This window comes from Lactuca sativa, chromosome 4 (genome assembly GCF_002870075.4).
Source record: "Lactuca sativa cultivar Salinas chromosome 4, Lsat_Salinas_v11, whole genome shotgun sequence".
NCBI lineage: Eukaryota > Viridiplantae > Streptophyta > Magnoliopsida > Asterales > Asteraceae > Lactuca > Lactuca sativa.
The window spans coordinates 54,329,443-54,341,828 of record NC_056626.2 but is presented as its reverse complement, the minus strand read 5'-3'; positions in this window follow the sequence as shown (position 1 = coordinate 54,341,828).

Here is a 12,386-nt window from a genome sequence, read left to right as displayed (position 1 = left end):
GATACGAAGTTTCTTTGCACTGAGAGATTAAAGGAGATGTATATCACTAGAGTAAATGAATGTATGTTCTGTTTATGCTTATGTGTCTGTATCGGAACATGACATCCTGAGGTTTTATTATTTAATGGAAATACATTCTCTTTGAGAAATGTTTTGATAAGTTTTTATCATATCTTGTTTTGGGAACAAATTCCGCAACCGTTTTCTTTAAGTGATTACTCTGATTTATAAAACAAAGCATAAACAAAACGGTCTTTTCTGGCTGTGAAATTGGGGGATGTCTTAGTTGGTATCAGAGCATTAGTTTAAGCGAACTAGAAATTTGTAGGATTTTCTAGACTTAAACTTAGAATGCTATGTAATGATCGTGAGGAGTGTGTCTAAAATATGTTAGGTAGTACACCTAAATTGACACAAACACTAGTTTATATTAGGAAGGATGCCTAATATGCTTTTATGTGCTAAATGTTATATGTTGCCATATATGATATTATTTGTTCGGATCTATGGTCTGTTGCCGACCGGATCTGGAAACCTTATGTGTGTAGGATTCTAAGCGTACGACTACGGTATTAGAACTAGCATGTAAACGTTTTGGAGTGAAAAGGAGATGTATACGTCTATCTTAAATAAAGCTTTCTTATCTTAAATTCTCGCCCGGTACACCAACGTATGCTTGGGTGTACAAAACGTTATGGTGAAGACTCGTAGAGAATTGAGCAAATGGAGGAAATGAAAGGCTTATGATAGTGAATGACACCTATCGGAAGATATCATAAGAGTGGTATCTTTCCTTTAGAATATGTCTAATAAAATAACGGAACGTTTAGAGGAGTACGATACGTCTGAAGTACACCTTCGATTGGCTGGATAATGGAACAATTGGTGTAATTCTTGAAGTTGTCCCGTCGTCTGGAATTTCCATCACTCACCGAGTTGAAGTAGAATTGATGAGTGAAGATACACATGGAAGAAGTCCTAGTAGAGTCTAGGAAAATTTATATGATTAATTGGACACATTCGTATGTGTTAAATTGTTTTGTGATTTTAGGACTTGGGGACTGCGAGACAATACTTGGGACGAGTATGAATAGGTGTGAATAGTAGTAGAGATCTATACTACTGGAAGCACAGGACTCACGCTTGGATCAGGGAAAGTCACAAGGTTACCAAGAAGCTTGTAATTGGTCTCGTTTTATTCAAGTATGTCATTACCATTGTTTCGGTAATAACTAGTAAGATGGTTGTTATTCCGACCCTAGTGGTCATATCAAATTGAGTCCGACTATGATGAGAGGTCGTTAGAACACGACACATCGGTCTGTTACAATAGATAAATGAAAGAATTTATCCTAAGAAGAAGAAGGAGTTCTCAATAAGGATTAATTTGGTAACTCGAAGGTCATGAGTAGAAGTCCAACATAGTACGAAGAACAGATGCAAGATTGAGCATCATGGTTGTTACTTACGATGGAAAGATAATGTATGGAATCATTATACAAGTCTTATTTCATTGATGATTCCAGGACGTAATCATCCTAAGGGGGAGATAATTGTAACGCCCGTAGATCTGAGCTAGTCAATTTATGGACAGTGAGCGTTAAAAATGACTTTTTTTTGGGAAAAATTATTTAGAAGGAGTAATCTTAACTAAGATTTAGTTTATGTTACGAGGTTTTCTAATATATAAAGAACGTCGAAATCTGAGTTATAACGAAGAAGTTATGACCTGTCGAAGTTTCGCGACAGAACCGGCACGACACAGCGCGACGTAAATAGTGAATTTACCTTAGAGCGATATTTATCCAAAACAATCTAAATGAGAATTGAAGATCTCATCGATAGTAGTGCAACGATGGAAAGACGGACGTCAGACGAAGGAGTTATTAGTTTATAACGGAGTTTTCCTGTCCCGGCCTACTAAAAATAATATAAAAGTAACATAGTTATAATATATTAAAAATAAATTCAAAATTAGCCAATGTAGTCTAAACGAGATTTGTAGAGCATAATCTCACCTTCACGTTGATATAAAGAACGTCGAAAACGGAGTTCGTATGCAAAAATTATGAATTTCTGAAGTTCAGGGCGCGAAACCCCAAAACTGTCAGATGCCACAACGTGGCAAGCAGTGCCACGACGTGGCAAGTCTTCTGACACCTCCGGGAGTCCCCAGATGCAACTTGCAATGATGCATGCAGTGACGACCAAGCCCACGACGTGGAAAGGGCCAATTTTGCCCTATAAATAGATTTGAAGGGCCAGCCGTTTAGGGTTGCTATTTTCTCTCCTCTCTCTCTCCCGTTTTGCCTCGATTTACGTGCAAGAAATATCCCGAAGCCCTAGTATCAACCCCGAGACCCAAAGAAAGTCCCGAAGCCCGAAGATCCCAAGAAGAAAAAGAGTTTCCGAGCCAAAGCTCTGCTCGCGAGAAACCCGATGTGTGAATTGATCCCGGTTTCACCGAAGAATACTACTTCTACAAGCCGTAGTGCTACCCGTTCATCTTCTGATCAAGTGAGTGTATAGTCCCTTTCATAAACACGATTTTAATACAAGTATTGTTTGAATGTATTAAGTATATGTTTTGTGTGAGTGTGTAGTTACTTTCACCTTACACATAGATATGAAGTATTTGCTATGAAATACGTGCTATGTGCTTATATATTGTTTGTTTACTTGAGACAGATGCTGAATGATTGTTTCATACAAGTTTTTAAATGATTAAAACTGTATATGTAATTTATATCTACAAATATGTTGGGTAGAACCTGGGTAGATGAAATAGTTGATATAAGACAAAATGATAAGAAGTTTGGATGATATTGATGTTCATGTCAACTAGTGGAATAGAGATGGTGACCATATACTGTTCTAGACAATCCAATGAAAAGTTAACAAGTTTGCAACCTGTAGGTGTTTTGAACTCAATGTGTTCATTAGGTATTTTTGAACTCTATGTGTTCACTAGGTGTTTTGAACTCAACGTGTTCATCAGGTATTTTTGAACTCTATGTGTTCACTAGGTGTTTTGAACGAAATGTGTTCATTAGGTATTTTGAACTATATGTGCTCACTTGGTGTCCTTGAACTCAATGTGTTCATTAGGTATTTTGAACTATATGTGTTCATTAAGTATTTTAGAACTCAATGTGTTCATTAGGTATTTTGAACTCTATGTGTTCACTTGGTGTTTGAACTCAATATGTTCATTAGGTATTTTTGAACTCTATGTGCTCACTTAGTGTTTGAACTCAATGTGTTCATTAAGTGTTTTTGAACTAAATGTGTTCACTTGGTGTAGTTGAACTAAGTGTGTTCACTAAGTGTTTTAGAACTAAGTATTCACCAGATGTTTTGAATTAAGCGTTCACTAGGAGGGTTAGACCTAGGTGTTCGTTAAGTTTGTTGAACTAAGTGTTTACAGGTTGTAATTTGAGGACCTTGGCAACGATGTGATTTCGTGCCTATACCATAGGTCAATCCTTAGGAATAAAGGATAGATGATTCTTAGGGTAGATACTTAAGATAAATGGAGGTAATGGGGATGGGTAATTGGGTTGATTGTTTGATGATTGAATATATATATATATATATATATATATATATATATATATATATATATATATAATATTGTGGGTTGAAAACCCTATATGCTCACCAGGCTCCCAAGCCTGACCCACTCAGTTTAATTGTATCACAGGTATCGATACGAAGCTGTTTTGCACTGAGAGATTAAAGGAGATGTAAATCACTAGATTAAATGAATTTATGTTCTGTTTATGCTTATGTGTCTGTATCGGAACATGACATCCCGAGGTTTTATTATTTAATGAAAATACATTCTCTTTGAGAAATGTTTTGATAATTTTTTATCATATCTTGTTTTGGGAACAAATTCCGCAACCGTTTTCTTTAAACGATTACTCTGATTTATAAAACAAAAGCATAAACAAATCGGTCTTTTTTGGCTGTGAAATTGGGGGATGTCATAGTAGAAGATGATGGCAGCCACCACCTCACGGTGGTGGTGGCAGCTTTCCTTGGTTTTGCTGGCAAGATAATACGCAAACAAACCCAATAGCACAATGTTTGCATGACATTACTCGAACAGATACGTCCGGCCACTTCCTATACGGTTGGCGTCGCCGGAATTAATAAAAACCATAATAACAGATCATATCATTCATAAACAAAAGTTGTTATATCAAATCAAAGTATCATCTCAAAACATGATCTTTTATCAGAGTATAAGCCTCCCAGGCTACAAGTTCTTGGTGTGTGTCATGTGATCATCCCGAGCTCTTTCCTCCACTATCGTAAGTACCTGAAACTAAAATTGAAATCCTTAAGCACGAAACTTAGTGAGTTCCTCAACCTACCACATACCATACATAATCACATACTGCAAACATTAGGCCTAGCCCGCTACATCGGGCCCAGCCCGACATCGGTCGAATCCGGCATCAGGCCCCACCTGACATCGAGCCCCGCTCGGTATACAAATCTGTTTCTACCAGACCCCGCTCGCTACACACATACAACAATAACATATAAACAAGCTAACACAATCACTATACTATAACTGCTAATCTCAAGGCCTCGTCTATCTTGGGTCTCGCCCCTATTCTGCTACTAATGAGATATGGAACCCCGTCCACACTCAGCTAGTGATGAGACACGGGCCCCCGCCCACACTCATCCCCCTACCAGGCATATACAAGTATCACAAAGACAACGAGTATAACTACACATACACTACTGCCTCGGGTACCACCCGACATCGAGTCGTAGCTCGGAAACATACATATAAACCTTCCTCGGGCCTCGCCCGACATCAGAACTAAATCCGGTATTCACTAACACACATAAAAGGGCCGAAATTGGTGACTTAGACCTGTTCCTACTAGATAAAACTCACCTTGCAAGGTTGACTGTAGAATCCTGCGAATAACCCTCGCTGCTAGCTGGCCGATCCCCGAACTGTTGATCCCTCGACTTCCGAGCTATGAATACCAAAATATCACTTAGTCCCATTCAATAACCCTTCATAGGTATGGTTTCTGTGTATGGTATGTGGTAGCTTGGGGAGACTAACTAAGCTTCGTGCTTACAGTTTTCAGTTTTGGCTTCAGGTACTCAGTTTTCAAAAGAGGAGCTCGGGAAGATGGTGGTGCACACACCATTTGTTTAGCCTGAGATGTTTATACTCTGATATGTTTAATCGATGTTATGATACTTGTGAGATACATTGTTTATGATGTTTATATGATTTTTGATGACTATGGTTTTTGTATTAATTAAAAAGAAATTTTCGGGACCGTATTTTGCGGATGTTACAAAAAACTTTAATATATAAAATTTTTGTGTAAAGTAAACTTTAATATAATGGAGATTGTTTGATCATTCATGTTTTTGGTTTGTTAGGTTGGTGTTTATTTATTTCTTTTTTTATTTTTTTGAACAACAAAAGATAGATTTTATTCAAAAAAAGAAAACACTAGCATAAAGCTAGACAAAACAATTACAAATACATTAGGTCAATATAGTTGTAAGGATAACCAACGCCTTGTGGGTTATCAGCAACACTATGGACTATCAACAATCCCAATAGGCTAACAACACGCCATGGAGCTATCAGTAGCTCAATAACACATAACAACAATCAACAAAAAAGACCCAGCTAGTTAGCATGCACATACACTTTGGCATAAGTAATACAGTGAGAAGACTCACCTGAATAAAGAGCTGGAAATCCACTACTCGAAGTCCCACAACATTAGCTACACGAACCTCCTAAACCATACATAAGCTAAAGCTCAGATTATAGCTTAACACGCTTCAAAGTTTCACCAAAAGCCAAACTGGTCCAAGTCAAAGTCAACGGACAACGGTCAAAGTCAACATCCAGACGACTCCCACGTCATGACCACTCATTAGTCACATTGTGGCATATTCACGTCAAAACAGTCGCGATGGAAACAATCGTCGCGTCATGGCAAGCAGGTTGCCACGTCGTAAAAGCTGAACTCCTACAACTTAATGGGTTAAGCTCTTAATCCTTCAAACCTCCCTTTCATACTTTCCAGAATACTTTCTTACTTTTATTCCAAACTAAAAATCATTGTTTACAGACATGCATGTCCAATGCAAGTCTAGAACTTAAACTAGGTCAAAATGGAGAAATAATACCAAAATCTCATTCATGGAGCTCAATACTCAATCAAACTTCAGATCCAAAAGATATAGAGACCAAGTGACCAAGATGAGCTATAAAGTTGCAAACTTTATCCCATATAACCAACCCAAACTCGAAAATGAGCCAAGAAAAGCAATAAATCCTAGATCTATGGAGAGAGAACCAAAAACGTGGAAGCTTTATATATTCCCAAGCTCCACCAGATGTAGGAGATGCAAGATCTGGAGTGATACATTCTTCCAACTAGCAAGCACACCATCCCCTTCTTCTTCAAGGGCTAAAATCACCACAAAGAGGTCACATGTTCAATATGAAGGCTAGGGTTTCTTGGAGGGTGAAAGGGAGGTGATGGAGACTGAGGGTGTACAAACCCTAACCCTCACTTCCCTTAAATAAGGGCACAAATTCTAGAATTAGAGTTAAACACTCAGGCCAACATGTCGTGACCAAAGGCTTATCACGTCATGATGCACAAGATCAAAACACGCTTAAACAAATATTTCCATGTCGTGGCAACTCATGTCCCACATCGTGGCACACGGTTTTTCCCAACAACTCTATATATTTGATCTTATTAAGTTTTTAGTTGATCCACTCTAGGAAACGGGTGTTACACTGAAAGAACTGCAAGAGAAAATTTGCATAGATTATCAATATTGTTGTTGAAACATTCAATAACATTTATTTGCAGAAACCTTCGTTGAATGATATGAAACAACTATATGTGGGACATGAAGAGAGACATGGTTTTCCCGGTATGCTTGAAAGCATTGATTGCACACATTAGGATTGGAGAAATTGTCCTCATGCATAGAGAGGACAATTTGAAAGGGTTCCAACAACGACATCAACGTCTTGATCAATCACCAATATTCAACGATATTTTGTTAGGAAAGGCACCAGATGCTCCTTTCATAGTGAATGGAAACAAATATAAGTTTGGGTATTACCTTATGCATGGAATATATCCTACGTATTCCACATCCGTGAAAGCATTTCGACACTTAGTGAAACCAATAATTTTTTTTTTCAAGAGAAGAAAAAAGCAACATGTAAAGATGTGAAACATGTTTTTGGAGTTCTAAAATCAAAGTGACACATAGTAGAACATGTGACACAACCATATGAGATATAAAATCTTTAATATATTATGTATGCACATATCGTAATGCATTACATACCAAAGGGCTTCAAGCCCAACAGTATCTGGTGTTGCCCTCCCTCCTTGAGGTTGAGGGTTCGAGTCTCATTGTGTATATATATATATATATATATATATATATATATATATATTCGTTCAAAAAATAATAATAATGCATTACATGGTAGTGAAAGATAAACTATGGAATAATGCATAATATATGCCAATGGAGCTACAACATATGTAATTTTAGCTATGTTCAATGAAATATTTGCATATGACTTGACAAATCATATCTATGATGCTGACGATGATGACAAGTAGTGTATTTAGAAAAAAATATGTAATTTTTATTTTGGTATTACGATGTCTTTTATCAATTTAAACGATATGTTTTTATTTAAATAAATTTATAAAATTATATTTAATTTTATAATTATTTAAAAACCAAAATAAAAGAATATGAGTATCTCCCAACATTGTTGTATTCAATTAGACGTGAACGTGAACAAAAAGACATGTCTTTAAATGGTCCCAGTAAAAAACTAAGACACCGAAAAAAAGATTGGTCCCAAAAAAATGAACCGAGACCATTGTGGGGATAGGTATGGAAAAGAACAAGCGGTTTCAAGACTAGTTCAAGACTGAACGGAGATCGATCTCAAAAAACTTGGAGGCAAATTTTATATACATATCATTCTTCATTCTTATGTTAATCACATACTTTTTAATCATACATTACTCAACTTTTACCCTTTTTTTTTATTAAATTATAGTGTATCATTTTTAGTAAATGTTAATTTATCACTTTTGGTGTTAATCATATATTTGTTAATAGAAAAGCTTGAAATTGAAACAAAAATATCGAAAATTACTGAAATCAAACCAAAACCACATGCACGCAAAGACCGCGAGCGAGACCAGACCTGTCCTAAAAAGACCAAACCGAAAAAAGGCTGGCTCGAGACCATCCGAGACTAGTCTGAAAAAACCGGATTGTCCTGAGACCGGTCACAAAAGACCGGTCCATTTCGGAAACGATCCAAGACCGGAATAGAAGGTACACGAACATCGATTTTAAACCAGTTCCGGTTATTTTTTTTAATAAACCGGTTAATAGAAAACCAGTTTTGGTTAAAATCGGTTCGTTATTTTTGTTTTTTTTAAAGCGGAATTTTGTTAAAAAAAATTGGATTTTTTCAGTTTAAAAACCGGTTCTGTTCAGATTTTTTAGAAAAAAATGATTTTCAATTTTCAAAATAACATGTTTCTAACAACCAATTAGATTTTCACAAAATCAGTTCCCAACATAATTGGTTCTGTTTTTTCATACCAATTTAAAAAAAATTGGTTCGCTTTTTGTCAAATTACCAATGCGTTCAAAGTCAAAAGACCAAGGGAAAATGACTTGCTAAAGTAAGTAACTTTTTGATATGTTCTCATCTGGGTAACTATCTTTTTTTGTACACATCTAGGTAACAAACTTGTAAAAATTGTTCACATATGACCATTATAACTGGCTGTAGCAGTTCACATCTTAGATGTGAACACTTTCAACAAGTTTGTTACCTAGATGTGTACAAAAAAATAGTTAGCCAAATATGAACAAAACAAAAGGTAATAGTAAATTACACGAATGGTCCCTGTGGTTTGGGGGAATTTGTGTTTTTAGTCAATAACTTATTTTTTTTTAATTGAATGGTCCATACTGTTTATTTTTGTTGCGCGTTTGGTCACTGTCTTACCTAACAAGACTATTGTGCCCTTATTAATTTATTTTTTTAATTAATTTTCATATATATATATATATATATATATATATATATATATATATATATATATATTTAAAAAAATTAATAGACCCCACATAATTTTCATCTTCCTCAACTTTTATTTCATTTACATCTTTAATGACATCGGCGTCTTCACCATCCTTTGTTTTTTGGTCATTTGACTCTGACGAACCAACATCATAAGCTACTGTTTCTTCATTTTTAGTGGATTGTGGTGTTAATTTGACGGAGTTGAAGGACCGAAAAAAAAGGGATGATGAAGACGTCGATATCACTAAAAATGGAAAATAAATAGAAGTTGAGTAGGACGAAAGATGAGATGGTGAGGAGATATTGAAGTTGATTGTTAAATGTTATATGAATTATTTATTTTAGCTTTCATTTTTTTAAATGACAATATAAATTGTAAAAGTTATTTTATTTTGTGATTTTTAATGGTAGTTAATATTTTTATAAACATTTAAAAAAAATTCAATTATTGAGGAATATTAAAAAAGTTAATTTTTTTCTGAACAAGAGGACATAATTGATAGTTAATTTTGTTAAGCTAATTCATTTAACATAAAACAACAATTCGGCCCCCTAAATTGTATTGTTTTCGGTCCTTAAAATCCGAACAGTGGGTTATGGTGTTGGTCGTCGGAGTTGAAGGACCGAAAAAGGAAGGGATGGTGAAGACGTCAATGTCACTAAAGATAAAAATGAAATAGATGTTGAGGATGATGAGAGATGTGATGATGACCGGTGGGACCCATATTAAATTTCTTAAATGTGGTTTCAGGTTTAGGGTGAGGAGATATAAATATGTGGGGTCTATTCATTTTTTTAAATATATAAAAAATAAATACATAAATAAGATAAATAAATAAATAAATAAATGCACAATAGTCTTTTTAGGTAAGTCATGGACCAAACGTGCAACAAAAATAAACAGTATGGACCATCTGAGTTAAAAAAATAAGTTATGGACCAAAAACACAAATTCCCCCAAACCACAGGGACCATTCGTGTAATTTACTATTACTTTTCGTTTTGTTCATATTTGATTAACTATTTATTTATACATATCTAGGTAACAAACTTGTTGAAAGTGTTAGGTCATAATGGTCATATGTGAACACTTCCAACAAGTTTGTTACCTAGGCGTGTAAAAAAAAATAGTTACCCATATGCGAACATACCAAAAAGTTAATTACCTTAGCAAGTCATTCTCCCAAAGACCAATACGTTTAACATAGATATAGGGTCATAATTAGGCTACTAGGTATGAGTATAATGTATAACACCAAAACAATGCAACCTCACCAGGCACATCTTAATGTGTTATAACACCATTAGACTATTAGGTGAGAAATAGTCACCATTTTATAACTTCAAATATTTTACATTTCATCATTTTTTTAGTTTCATTTTTTTAATATTTATAAAAACAAAATATAATTTTTTTTAAACATAATATTTAAATAAAACATAACATGTAAATTTAAAAAAAAGACATTACAAGATGAAAAAATATATTTTATTTTTCCTAAATATACTATTCTTCATCGTTTATTACCATCATAGGTATAATTTGCTAAGTCTTCTTGAAGGTGTCAGTGTTTTTGTGCGTCTTGAATATCAAAAACTCTATGTAAATGTTTCAACGTACCTTATTGAAATTGCACATGTCTAGGTTCCGCAGGAATATACTTTGCAATATTTCGACTTTTATCTTCAATTATTATGTTGTGCATTATGATACATACATACATAATATCTTATAGACTTTCTATCTCTATATCTCATATGACCGTACCGCATGTTCAACGATGTGTCGTTTCGACTTTAGAACTCCAAACACATGTTCCACATCCTTACGTGCTCATTCTTGTCTCATTTTGAAGAATTTATCTATTGGTTCCATTAGGTGTCGAAATGTATTCACGAATGTCGAATATTCCATCTGTAAGGTAATACCCAAACTTATATTTATTTTCTTTCACTGTAAAAGGAGCACCCAATGTCTTTTTTGACAAAAGACCGTTGAATATTGGTAACTGATAAGAACATTGATGTCGTTGTTGTAACATGCAACCCAAAATAAGAATGGTTTATCCATAAATTTTAGAAAGCAACATCCTCTAATACTAATGAAGGCACGCCACTTGCATACTAGCCTTTCCACGGTATGGAACAATTTTCAATTTCCAATATGTATAATCAATGCTTCCACACATACCCGGAAAACCATGTTTTTCTTTACGTGTCCTATATAGTTGTTGAATATCATTCAACGATTATAGATAAAGTTTTTTTTTTTGAAAAATTGACCATTAGTATGGCCAAAAGGAGTCAACATCAATTTTTGATTGGTTATGGTATGCGTTGCATTATGTTCTCGTTGTAACAAGGCTCGCCATAACGGCTAGTCGGGGCAGTGTTCCACCCGTTATGACACCTCTATATACTACATAGAGAAAAACGGTATTCTGGGCGCCCATACCCAACTCTCTTATGCTTTTGGTCTAATGGATGTTAAAGCGGATGATAGAACAGTCATCGTCATTACTCAACATTTCATCTTCTTCGATAAACGGAACCTAAAACGTTTACAAAGATTTCTGGTGTGTTCGCATAAAACAAATTGGGTTTTCGGTGCCTTTTCGTAGAGGTTTGTTTGATCTCCAATGATATCTAAAACTTCGTTTGTTTAATTTTTCATTCGAATTTGTGCATTTTTTTCTCAGATTCATATTAGCTTGCAATTTCTTATTGTTACGAGAACCCTGATTTTGCTCCCTATTTGGTTTTACAATGATTTTTGGTTTCATTTGGTTAAAACTTTGAATAGATTTAGTAAATCTCCCGAAAAACAAATATTTAGAAAGGAGTTTAAGAAAGGTTTAGAATACTACTTTAGGGTTATTAATTGGGTGTAAATAACGTTGGGGAACATTATATATAGCTTACTAATTAAACACCAGAACAAATGTTACACTTAGAATAATGTGGGTGGGTTGAACACAATACAAAATACGAAACAATTTTCTCATAAACTTTATCCCATACCAGGGACGGAACCAGAAATTTTCGTTAGTAGTAGCACCAAAATACCATGTTTATTTTTAACTTTTTTGAATTTTATAGCAATGAACTTTGAGTTTTTATTTTATTTTATTTTGATTTTTTTTTTTAATTTTACAACATCATAATATAAGTTTTGCATCCATTCACAATCAAAATACCATGCTTATTATTATTATTTTTTAAA